Source organism: Cyprinodon variegatus, unplaced genomic scaffold (assembly GCF_000732505.1).
Source record: "Cyprinodon variegatus isolate N-32 unplaced genomic scaffold, C_variegatus-1.0 Scaffold288, whole genome shotgun sequence".
NCBI lineage: Eukaryota > Metazoa > Chordata > Actinopteri > Cyprinodontiformes > Cyprinodontidae > Cyprinodon > Cyprinodon variegatus.
In genome coordinates this window covers 269,994-278,850 of record NW_015150741.1, presented here as the reverse complement: position 1 = coordinate 278,850, position 8,857 = coordinate 269,994, and the positions used below count along the sequence as shown (strand labels likewise).

General features: G+C 35.8%; 1 protein-coding gene across 1 annotated transcript in view; it reads left to right on the top strand.

The window, feature by feature from the left end:
- LOC107090284 (glutamate receptor 1-like) overlaps positions 1–2,737 on the top strand; it is a 112,105-nt gene extending 109,368 nt beyond the window's left edge. Inside the window, exon 17 of the mRNA XM_015383587.1 lies at positions 1,473–2,737. The gene's annotated coding sequence lies outside the window, so the exon portion shown is untranslated. The remainder of the gene's footprint in view (positions 1–1,472) is intronic.
- Positions 2,738–8,857: the final 6,120 nt, after the last annotated feature.

Here is an 8,857-nt window from a genome sequence, read left to right as displayed (position 1 = left end):
GAAGCGGACCCCTGCTCAATACAGAAATCTCCCTAACACATAAATGTCCGTCGAGCTGGGTTTGGATTTTTTTTGGCTTGATATAAACTTTAATGCATTTTGTGGAGTAAATTAAAGAGCAAATTTGGGGTTAAATTTTCTACAAAGTGCAAAATATTTGCTGCTGGATCATATTTTAAAAGTTTATTTGGGATTTAAAATGTTTTGTTTACCACAAAAAAGTTAATTTACTAATACATGTCAAATTTTTACTAGTGTCTCTAAAACCTGCTCTTTATTCATCATTTGACATCACATTGGTGAGGCAAATATTCAAATGGATTTTTCCGAAATCTTTTGTTTTATTTGTTGGTTGTTCAAAGAATGTTTGAAATGTTGCCCGTTTTTCGTTTCAATGTAAACTGTTTGGGGCTTCACACTGAACCCCATGGGCAGAATAACACCTTTTAGTTCAAGAAACATGGAAGAAATAGATGTTATGATTTGGATAGATGGACTGATTGGATAGAGGGACACAGTATAGGATGATGGGACAGGGATGTCAATGTCAATTCATTCTGAACTTTTGATTGTCAAGGGCAACTTAGTAGGATTTTGCATATATTCTGCAAGGCCGTTTGCTGAATCCTATTCAAAATAGTTTTTCTATGAGCTTTCCAATTGGGCTTGAATTGTGCTTCCACTCCCTATTAATAAGGTCTAACATATCACTGTCCTTCACCGTACAGTGTTGCCACAGCTTTTAATCATCTTGCTGACTGTGTTTACTTCCCTCAGCAACAACTGTTTATGAAAGATAACATTCAAGGTGCATCAAATCTGCATTGATCCAATTTAAACCGCATTAAACCTCATGAAGCATTTGAAAGTTTATGCAAAAAAAGTAAAATAAAAGTATCTCTACCTTTTTTATTTTTTTTTAAATCTTGGTCTTTTTTATCAGAATCATAAATACTTTAATAATCCCAGAGGGAAATTACTTTTGTTACACGCTCCAGTTACAGTTGTATATCCAGTAAATATTTTATATTTTATTCATTTGCCTTACAGTTTATATGTTTCTCTTTAGTATTAGCCCCATGTTTTGTTTTCTTTTACCTACCTATGTTGCAATGTTTTTTGTACCTCAATGAGTCTTTGTATAGAGTTTGTTTAATTTAAAATTTTTTTTACATTGGTTGTTCCCACTGTAGTCTTTTTCAAAACATCAGGTACAAGTTTCAGGACCATGTATGAAGGTGGCTTAAATATATTTAAAATTTGGATATGGGGCACATATTGCATTCAGACTTGGTGTTGTTGTTTTTTTTTTTTTTACTTGACCCCAAAAAAACTGAGCCAAATTTTCCCGCATAGCGAACAGTGCCTTATGTTTCAGGTAAAGATTGAAAGGAATAATCTCCGCCATGATCTTTGCTGGAATATGTAGTTCTGAAAATAACTTTTAGTTCTTATCTACCCTCTGCCTGCAGGAGCTCATTGATGCAGCCATGATGAGTACCAGCCTCGGGGGGATGGCAAGTGGAGTCGGGGGTGTCACGGCTGGAGGTTTCAGTGGAGGAGCATCCGGATGTGGGGGTGAAAACGGGAGAGTGGTTGCGCATGATTTCCCAAAAGCTGGAGCGCAGGGTTTACCCTGCATGAGCAAGGCAGCAGGGCGTGGACTGTCTTCCACGGGCATGTGACACAAACCCAGCCAGCTGACTGGACACTATGCTAATGTGTTTTGGCTAGTAGGGTAAGGGGAGGACAGTGAGGGATAAGTAGATTAAGAGAAGATAAGGAAGAGTGGGAAGATGTAGGATAAACATTCAAGTCATTTTAAATAATGAAAAAAAAATAAGTGAAGACCAAGCAATTGAAAGATAGGATAAAAACGTGGAGAAAGTTTAAAACTGATCGAAGGATGCTGATGTTCACACTATTTGCCCCAAAGGCAGCTGAACTACAATGAACTCAGAGCACCTGGACACTCCACCTGAGCTGGATCATGCTCTTGTACGCATTTGGGGTCAACAGCAACATTAACTGGAACTCGTTTTTTATGAGCACTATCTTATACTGAACTTCTTCTCTTCTGCAATAATGGGACCTGAGAGGGAAGGATTTTTTAAGCTTCATAAGGGGTAAACTGATGCACTTTCCCTTTTGATTCTCTCTTTTTCCTTTGATTCAGATTCAAACACAGAGTTGTCTCACGTTCACACTTAACACCACTCTTCCGAGGTGGAAATGTTAGAGCATGTGAACATTGCAAATGTTTTATTACTCTAAAACACAGGCTTATACTGTAATGTAAAACCTGAAAAAAAAATGTTGAACTGAAATGATGGCTATCTTTGTGATATATTTGCAGATAAGCTGTAACAAACTTGTTTAACATTAAAATCTTTCCGTTTACTTGGATGAAGGTAAGCCAGCTACAAACTTTTCTAATGCCTAATTGTATGTTTAAAGATCATAACATGACAGTCATAGAGAAAATGTAAGTTTTCTGTTAGACATTTTACATAACAGAAACTCAGAAGTGAGTAATCTGGTCTTCATCAAGTCATACAATCAGAAAACAAGAAGATCATCTTCAAAAATATAGCAATGACTTTAAATTGGTTTTAATAATAAATAAATAAAAATACAGAAGTAGTTAATATGAGTGTTCTAAGCATATTAAGCAGCCTTCACCTAGTTTTATTCTGTTTTACGTTATCAGTTTCTCACACCCTCTTAGAGGAGTTTTGGTTTAACGATCTTTACAAATTTGTTTAATTTCATGGATGTTAGCAGACCATTGTTGTGCAGCTATAGCATTTCAACCATGCTAACTTTAACTTCCTTTCAGCACCTTTGTACTTTCCTTTTTCACAAATTTTACAAATGCAGAAGATAAGTCAAGTCATTAACTGGCTGCAAGAAGAAACCTATAATGTTTCCCAAACATGCTGCAATGGATTTTAGCCAAAATCGTTTTTTTTTCCTTTTGTCTATATCAATACATGAAAAAAAAAACCTAGATGACATCTTGCAAACCTAATTGATGCCGTCAGGCTGTTTTTAAAGAGAAGAAAGTTGTTCTGGCAAAAACTTTATTACATATGTATTTAACATGTTAAATCTGGCCTGTGACAATAGAGCTTCTAGGTTTTTGGTATATCTCTGAACATAGCATGCTCTAATCTTCTCATTAAAGAATGATGGACTGCAAATTATTTGAAATAGCCTTATAAGCCTTGCTGATTGCCTTGCTAATTGCAGATGCCATCATTTGACAATGATCAGAAATTCAGTGCATTTGATCCACATTTGGCTTCTAAACTGAGGGAGTAAAGATAGAATTTACTTACTGATAAATTATAATGATAAATAAACACAGTTTGCAACATTGGTTGAATTCAGCTTAGTTCACAATGTGGAAATACTTTTTTTGTATATACACATAAAACATCTGGTTGAAAGAAAGTTTTCAAATGGTAAAGAACCATAATTTTTGAGAGCTAAATACATCATCTTCCTAGGCGGCTGTAAAACAGGAGCTAAATTTACCATCTCAGTATAGTTTTAATTTCTGAAAGGCTTTAGCAGAAAAGATAAATTGATAACCAGTCAGAACAAAAATTAACTAAGGCATGTGACACGTGGGGAAGGAAAATAAATGTGTCCATGTTTGGGGCCACATTTGAGAGATAAATGATTAATAATTCACAACGGGAAGTTTATAAGATATAAGTAAAGTGACTAAATCCATAAAAGACCAAACAGACTTCATTTCCATACATGTAGCCCTGTTGACGCCTTCAATGTCATGAAAATGCGCACATATGCTCAGAGGCAACATGGTAAGTAACGGTAACAGAAAAAACACTGGACTTGATGAATACTAGCAGCTGACTGAAGGCTTCAATAACAGATGTAAATTATCAGCAGAGGAAAAACTCAACTCAATTTTTTGCTGTAAATGCAAAGTAAAGTTAAAATTATATGAAAACAATATAGAAGTTTAAAGGAATAAAACAAACAGTTATTAAAGACTGGGGCTTCTTATTATCAGGTGTGGAAATGGGGAAAACAATAAAAATTTGACAAAAAAAACTAATAATAATAATAAAAATAATAAAAAAACTAATGAAACTAATAATAATAATAACTAATAGAAGCTATCAAAAAATACAAAAAGAGTTACTAGATAAAGTAAGAGAAATTGATATATAAAACACCTGTGAAAACATACAAACTGAACTAATATGGTTAACTCCAAAGGGTAAAAATATCAGAATGTGGCAAACCATAAGTGATTCAAACAAAACCATAAAGCAACCTGCAAGACTCGATATTCAGAATGATTATAAGACATTTAACATATTTCTGGTTACAGATGTTTATGCTAAGTAGCTTAAAATACTCATTAATTCTGCTTTCTTTGATATGCCCTTGCTGCCCTCCGATGATTTGCTCTGTGCCTGCCCACCCCTTACTAATTAAATTCATTATCATTGATCTATAGATTAGATCACATATAAATTTAAACTTTCCTCTGAAATTATTATCATTTATAAATATTTTAAGGTTCCTTTACACTTTATAATAAATTCAGGGTTTGTACATGACTGATTAGATGCAAATCAAAATTCCTCTGGGACACTTTTAAAGTAAACAAAAAGATATTTCATGTTTTTCCATGGGATCTCGTACTGAAACTCATATTTACTTGTACTCTCATTTTCTTTGGCTTATCTGAACTGGAACAGAGGGGCAGCAGTCTCCTCATGGACTTCCCTCTCCCTTGACTACTGGTCCAGCTCCTCTGGGGGAAGCCTAAGGCATTTTCAAACCAGCAGATAGTTCCTCCAGTGGGACATTGTCATTAATTAAACATACAGTGAAGTAATCTTGATAATATAATCACTTTTGCTATTTGTGGGGGAAAAAGCTGTTGAAAATTATTAACAGCATTTCTGTTTCTCATAATGCAAAGGAATGAACGATGGACAATAAAAGCATAACCTTGTTGTTTCTTTTTCTTCAGGCTTTTTGGAAATTCTCCACAATTTGGATAGAAACAAGCCATTTGTTTTACAGTTTTTCATTTTGTTTTACTCTAAGATCAAACAATTCAAACTAATTTGACTGCTTATCTGCATATTTTTCTTTTTTACCCAGGTTTACCTTTCATTTAGCCAGTTACTGTTAAATAAAAATAAAAAAAATTACAATCATCCAGACTTTTTGTCCTTTTAATTTTAAGCAATGATTTCTTTCAATGAGAAAATAGAATGGCTGCTCTTGTTCGGTTCTAGCTTGAGAACCACTAAGTGAATATGCCTCAGATTGTCCAAAGGCTCAAAATGGCTTGTTTAAAGAAAAAAAAGTTACAATAATTTTAGGCACAGCCCATTTTAGAGTTTGAATGACCAATGCACCACACTGATATACAGTAGATGTGATACAAAAAAGTCCTTTGTAGCCTAACCATATCAATTTTCTTAGAAATGTAAGAGAATGATGCAGAGAATAAAAGGAAGCTTAAGTTTTTATTATTATATATATCTTTAAGCCTGGTTTATACTGGATGCGTCTGCGCAGCTAAAATACATCATATTAGCACCCCCGACATTTGCACAGACTCATTTCCCACTAATTTTTTGTTTGCACACTCATTTTCCACACTATTACCCTGGAATATTTCGCTCTACGAGGAAAAACATGGTGGAGAGGTGACAGCTCCTACTGGCAAGGATATGTAAATGTAAACATCAGACATCTTATGATATGGGCCATAAATACTGCTACAATCAGCATATAGGATGAGCGCAGTGGATGACAAAAAGAGGCTTTGAAAATGATGGAATTCGCAGTGTTTTCTACTTCTACCTGTTGTGTGGTGTTCTAAGCTTGCAGTCTGTGCCATGATGCTCCCTAGAGTTGGTAAGAATATCAAGTGTTGGCGGAAAGGCAAAATAATTATGAAAACTTTAGACGTTGTGTTCAAACATTCATTTCTGCACAGAGCATCAAGCATAACTGAGCCTTTAGCCCTGACATGTTGCTAAATAAGTAGTAAATCCTACCAGTTGAAGACAGAGAAACAAGAAATATTTACTGTTTATATTTCTGTATCATAACAACGTAATTAACTTTCCTTCCAAAGCATAAATACAATAGTTTTAAACTGATAAACAGTTTATGACCATAATCCCTAAAAAAGTAATATATTGAATATGACCTTGTTTCTAATTTCATGGAAACAAAAAAAGCGATTTGTGTCTCCTTGAGTTGTTAGGGCAGAAACATTGGTGTTTATGTGCTGATAAGGCAGAATGTTGACCCAAATTAACAAGATGGGCTTTAGGGAAAAAAATACAGTTCATACAGTTCAAATATTTAAAAAAAAGCTAAAAAAAATCTCCCCCTTGGGCATGCGCCAGACACAGTGAAAGGGGAAGATGTTTCCAGTTAATCTAGCTAGACGGTCCTGATAGTTTTCATCATCAATGTCATGGAATGGATATGTAGCTGCAGATGTTTCTTTTTTATTCATAATTTTATTTAATCCGGTGATTATTTTACAAATATTCTTACAGGGGGAACATTGGTAGCAGAACTGTCATACTGCATGCAGCTGTGTGAACCTACCTTTCAAGGCAAGGCAGGGCAAGTTAATTTTTATAGTACAATTCAATATATGAACAATTAAAAATGCTTTACCTTCATTAGACAATAAAATAGAAGAAAAGCAAAGCAAAGTAAAAACAATTATAGTACCTCAGTTAACAGCTTCATTTCAACAGTCAAATGCAGTTCTAAACAAATGGGTTAAGAACACATATTGATCTGTTGTAAGCATCTATTCAACGCTCCGATGGGTTCATAGTCACCTGCTGACATGATGTAAAGCTGTGTGTCGTAGAGTCCTGCACGGGTCGAGTTTTACCAACCCGCACCCGCCCAAACCCGTTAGGATGACTACCGAACCCGACCCATCACCCGCGGATATCTTCAATTCAAATCCGAACCCGACCCGACCCGTTAAAATTTAAACCGCAACCCGACCCGTTAACACATCAAGTAATTGGCTATAGTACGCTGCGCTGCAGAACAGCGCCATTAACACTGCAGCAGACGTGTATGCACTGACTGTGGCCTTTTTGGAGGGAAGCCCACACTGCAGGCAGGGCTTTAAGCTACAACAAGGGTGACCCCAGTGCCTGATTAATATAACATTTCTGATGTCCATAACAAAACACACGCATAAAAAAAAAATCACCAACTACCTGCCCGCACTAAAAAAATATCCGCCCGACCCGTTTATTTTTATTTATGTATTTTTCACCCGCAAAAGAGCATTTTAGTGGGTGACCCGTTGGAAACCCGCGGGTACCCGACCCGTTGCAGGACTCTAGTGTGTCGTCTGCATAGTTATTGTATCTGACTCTTGTTTTCTATAATCTGCTCTAAGTGGAGCATGAAGATGTTGAATAGGAGGGGCCCCAAAATGGAGCCTTGAGGAACCCTGCATGTGATTTTTCTCTATTCTTCAGGTAGAATTTAAACTAGTCCAATGCGGTACCACAAAGGCCAATTAAAATCCTAATTAAAATCAAGTGATTAAGGGTATCAAATGCTACACTGAGGTGCTATAATATCAGCACCTTGTTTCTTCCAGAATCTGAATTTATACAGATGTCATTGAACACCTTAATCAGGGCAGTCTCTGTACTGTTCGCACAGAAACCTTACTGGAAGACATCAAAACAGCTGTTCATTGTTAGAAAGGCATTTAAGTGTTGAAACACAACCTTTTCCAATAATCTTACTGATAAAGGGGAGGTTTGAGATGGGCCTGTATTTCTGCACGATTAATTTGCTAAGTTCTCTTTTTTATTATCTACAGTGGTTTGATACTTGCTGTTTTTAAGACCTGGGGAAAAACCTCAGGCATAAGGGATGTTTTTATGATTTGAATCCAATATTAATATGTATTAATGGGACACCGAGAAATAAAAGGTGTTCTCTTTGGTACAATTTCATGAGAAATTTCAATGTTTCAAGCAATTTATTTGGAAAGTAAAGCCTACTGTATAACAAACATATACTAATTAAAAATACAGTATAATATGTCAAAACTTCAGTTGTTGTTACTTTGGTGTCTGTGGCATTTAGATAATGAAGAGTGAATGTAATGCTGGAGTTGGTAAATTTACTGATAAACCAGGATATTTTTGTTTCAATTGATCCACTTCTACCAGAAAGTTTTAAATTGAAGATGTATTTCTATCTCTCCTCAAAACTCCATTCCCTTTGGCTTTCACCTTTTCATTCTTTTTATTTTTTTATTTACCATATCGATTCATCTCTCAGCGCAGCTCCATAATTTCCAGTTTCTTGTACAAACATGCTCTTATATCTCTCCTTTCCTTTCTTATGATCGTATTCTCTTGTCTTTGTTTATCTCATTTGCTCCTCTTCGAACTCTTTGGATCTTTCCTTCAATGGTTCGTGGTCCTGAGGGGGACATCACAACTCGAAGCACCTCATTACTTTCCCAGCTGTGAGGGGGACCCAAGACAGATGGGGCAGACAATTATTCCCCAGAAGGACCCTGATTAGGAGTTTGTGGCCCATTATCTTCTTCCACTTGCCTCGTCAAAACTTCCAGTAAAACATATCACAGGAGGTCGACTTCATCCCTTAAGGGGACCTCTCAGTGCAAAGAAGAGTTTGAAGTCACATTAAATCAGTGGGCATGAGCCATAGAAGATGACAAAAGTTTTTGTCAGACTACAATTACACCATCTGAATCAAACCACATCCAAACTTTAGTAGAACTGATTCTAATTTGTCAAATTTCAATATCATTTTCAGT